Here is a 4,188-nt window from a genome sequence, read left to right on the forward strand (position 1 = left end):
CACGCAGAAGTAAATCAAATCCGTTAGAACACGGAGCAAGGAAAAGTAAATGCGATTATGCGCTTCCATCAACTTGAAATCGGTCGTTTTAAGACTGAAATAAAGAGAAGAAAGCGACCCGCAACAGCTACAACACTGAACCTTAGGAACTGATGTACGATCGAATCAACGCGCGCGGCACAAGCTGAAAACACTCAAGATGATGTAACGATCGATACAGTTAAAAAAAAAGATTGCTATAAACTTCCAGGAACAGATTGCTCATTTCAGTTGACGGCTGAAATTCCGATAAGGAAACAACATTCCAGGACACCTACATCTACAAAGTCGAACGATTCGAAAAATGTGTTGGTGCATTGCTTGATTTTCATCTGCAGCTCAAATTGAGTTATTTATTAAATACTATGATCACATTTGCCTCTAAATTTTTCCTATCAACATGTGGCTTTGTAGCTGACAGTTGGTAGTAGACTGCCCAGCTAGTATCATGGTGGCAGGCCAGGTTCAAATCTTTTCAAAGCATGAATGTTTCTGGTTTATTTTCTGCAATTGCTTTAAAATAAATTGCACTTTACTTGTGAGGATCATTTCTTGGGTTGAATTTCATTTACATGTCAAATGAAATTTATTTCATTAAAACTATGTCCTCCGTAATAACTGAACAACTTGTTAATGTCACCATTTGCTGTAAAGGATCTGAGAAATTGAATTCCTTTCACTCAAGCATTTTTTTCTTTCTGTTTTGTTTGTTCATTTGTTTTTGTTTTTTTTTGTTTTTTTATTTTTTATAGTAGATGACACAATTTATCAGTTAGTGAATACATAGTTAGTAGAGGAGACTGGGTCTCCTCTACTAACTATGGTGAATAATAGATGATTTGGCGGCGCTTGTCTGTGATTTCCTTGAAGATCAGGCTTTGGAACCATTTAAAAAGGGTTCAAGTAAGTTTAAAATCTCATAAAAGATCATTTATTTAATTAATTTCCTTTCAAAATTGTGGAAATCCTTAACATGGTCATGAACATCAAGCCTCGAATAACTCTTCCTGAAATGGTGGTGAAAGAGTATGCAAGTAGTCAGCTAAAGAAATGATTTTCAATTGTAGCAGTGGAAAACAATTGAAAAAACCATGACATGTGTTTAATGACTAACCTACTGACTCACATGTATGCTTCAGCTGCAACTGAATTGATTAATAGAATTGGGTCCTCCAGTAATTTCTTTCCAAGTTTACTAATGATGACATCATCTGTGTTTATCGCTGACAATACTTTTCTCTTTATTCTTGTCCTTGGTCAACCTGACCAAAAAATTATCATGCTTCCTATAAAATGTTTGATTTGAGCTTACTTACACCTTCCAAGCAGTCTGATTATTATTATATGATTTTTTCCTTCATTTTTTAAATGTGAATGTGAAGGAGCCTCTCTAAATTGTTTTCACTGTTAAACCCCCGAGGGGGACTGGGTTCTAATTTCTCCTAACAGTATCACCCTGAAATCAAAAGTAAAGGTCCAATGAGAATCAAGGAAATTCTAATCACCAATTCAACAAGCTCCTGATTGGCAAACAAATTCTCCTTGTCAGTTTGATAGGAAATGTAGAGAGAACTGTGTGGAGAATATCATGAATACTAATGCTGGATTGTAAAGGGTTCATTGACAGTCAGCCTTCTTGAGTAATCACTTCAGATTCACCCAGAGCCCTGGGGTCTCTTGAAAAGTTTACAGTTTTGTGAGTGACATGTAGTTTGTGTGGTTTCTTTTAATTTTGCACCAAGGCCATGTTATTTTTAATTTTTATTTTAATTTCATTTAATTTATTTGCCACAGGAATGGCAGGAGAAAGGAACAGAGCTTTCGTCCCAATTGACACCTAACCCAAAATTCTCAGTAAACAGGCGAGACCACATCACAGTAATCTCGTGAGTGGTTTCTTTAACGTCCCCTGCCTAACCAAACTAGCTAATTAATAAATGCAGCAGATGGGACCTACGGTTTATTCGTCCTTATCCGAGAAGACTAGAATGTCTATCCATTTCCTGATATTATAGAAAGGTAGCTAGCACATTCTCCTCAGTTATTTTAAGACCTTGAATGTTGGTCCGGCTGGGGCGTTTGTGTAAAACGGATTTCATGACATCGTTTCTGTTCGTTTTCATGCTGGGAAGGTTACTTTATTTATTTAACTTTTGTTGTTGTTGTTGTTGTTGTTGTTGTTGTTTTGTTTTATCTTGTAATGTATTTACGTCTTTCTTTTGCCCTACAGCCGGACTCAATGCTCGTAAAATGGATGCAAGCTGTTTTGAAAACCTTAAGAGCAGCTGAGGCGGCCCGTGGAAGGGTAACATGCCATATTTCTCCATATGTACATTGAAGGGAGAATCTTCTGAAAAAATTATTTAAAGTAGCTATTAAGATGTTCCAGCTTTTTGCTTCCTGTGGAAGACGCCTCGTTCCATCACACGGAGACTGATGGCGTCGCCTTTCAGTAAATGAAGAAGCTAAAGGTGGAGCGTACCGCGTGATCAGCTAGGTCGTCATGGACGGAAGAAAACCAATTTAATGCCCTCTCTGGCAGACATTGTTCTTGCGCAGCTAAAAATACAATTTGAATTGTAAATTGGCGAGTTGTGGTGGTTTTTTTTATAGAGGAGACACGTATAAATATATCGAGTGAGTTTGCCATCGAGTCTGTGTTTTTGACGTTCTAAACCTCTGTCTTTCTGAATCAGTCAAACTGGATTCTTTAACATTATCACTTAACTGATTTTAAAAGAACATGTGGTCTATTAATATGCGCAGAATCATTTCGGCTTCAACGGCTCTGATTACGGTACATACGTAATAAGGTCAGCACAGTAATAGTAATAGTAGTAGTAATCAAAGTTTAATGCTTTAACGTGGGGCACGGTTACCCAAATTACCCGAGCCAGAGGCTCATGTATGAAACGCAAGACAACAACCCATCCGTCCCACCCCAGGGGAGGACATCCATCACACAGTAATCTCGTGCGTGGGAAATGAACGTCTCCTACCCCTAACCCTGTAGGAGACGGGACCTCCATTTATTCGTCCCTATCCGAGAAGACTAGAATATCTAAGTCATTTCTTGATATAGAAAGGCAGCATATTCTTCTCAATTATTTTAAGACCTTGTGTGTTGGTCCGGCCGGGGCTCGAATCTCAGACCTCCCGCACATCAGTCCAGCGCTCTACCGTTGAGCTAACCGGGGGCTGTGATGCTACATCATACATTAAGATATAATTGTCAAGAAGTCATTTCATTCCAGTGAAAGTTTAAAAAGCTTTGAAATCAAATAAACAACCGAAACCAAGCAATCCTTTTCGCGAAATAAGGAAGAGAAAAACAACTGAATATGAAAAACCAGGATGAGAATGGGTCAGAGGAAGGTAGATGGGATAGTGTTACAGGTGCGCAGTGCATGATAAGTTTCGACCCTTATCCAGTGTCTCACCCTTTTTAAACGGAATTTCAACTAAGAAATCTGTCTCAGCCATTTTTAGCTTGGTTACTGTAAAGAGATTTTCGATTTCCCGCCGAAAAAAAATCAAGGGCGATCATTGCATGGAACGGAATATATTTTCCTCGAGCAAACACATTCAGGATCTGCAAACAATACAGCAAGATGCATTTCTAGTAGCTTATTATTTCGCGTGCGTTTCTCTACAGAGCAGGTCACCAAACATGGAAAATAGGTCCAAAGTTGCATAATTCACGACGCAAAAACTCGGTTCCTGTAAGGAAAAACTGGCGTTGAGTTGCAGGAGCTTACATAGTGAAGTTCCACCTCACCCAACCGCTTTTCGGAGATTATTTACCTGAAAGGCTGGACAACCATCTGGTAAATCTTACCACACGTAGACTAGCGATATATAGCCCACGTCAAAAGTATAGAAGATCGTACAAGTTCGCTGATTGATGTTGATAGAAATACTTGAACTTAGAATCAAATTAGGGGATTACAACTGTCTCATGGTAAGGATATTATTTGTTACTTAATAAATGCCCACGTGATTAGTAGGACTGCCTTGGTAGACCTTAGTTATGTGATACCACATTTTTCCTTAACATGCCAAACATTTGATATGCAAGAGTTTTCCACGGTACACCGCGACCACACTCGTACCAATCTTTTTCGAGCGAATACAGAGTAGAATCTACAA

The 4,188-nt window shown here is 38.6% G+C and overlaps 1 long non-coding RNA gene across 1 annotated transcript; it reads left to right on the plus strand.

Moving 5' to 3' along the window:
• Positions 1–860: 860 nt before the first annotated feature.
• Positions 861–2,686, plus strand: LOC111347124 (uncharacterized). The gene is made up of 3 exons (XR_015999720.1): positions 861–942; positions 1,834–1,925; positions 2,270–2,686. It is a non-coding gene; the product is annotated as an uncharacterized LOC111347124 (long non-coding RNA).
• The last annotated feature ends 1,502 nt before the right edge of the window (positions 2,687–4,188 follow it).

The sequence above is a fragment of the Stylophora pistillata genome, chromosome 1 (genome assembly GCF_964205215.1).
Source record: "Stylophora pistillata chromosome 1, jaStyPist1.2, whole genome shotgun sequence".
Taxonomy (NCBI): Eukaryota; Metazoa; Cnidaria; class Anthozoa; order Scleractinia; family Pocilloporidae; genus Stylophora; species Stylophora pistillata.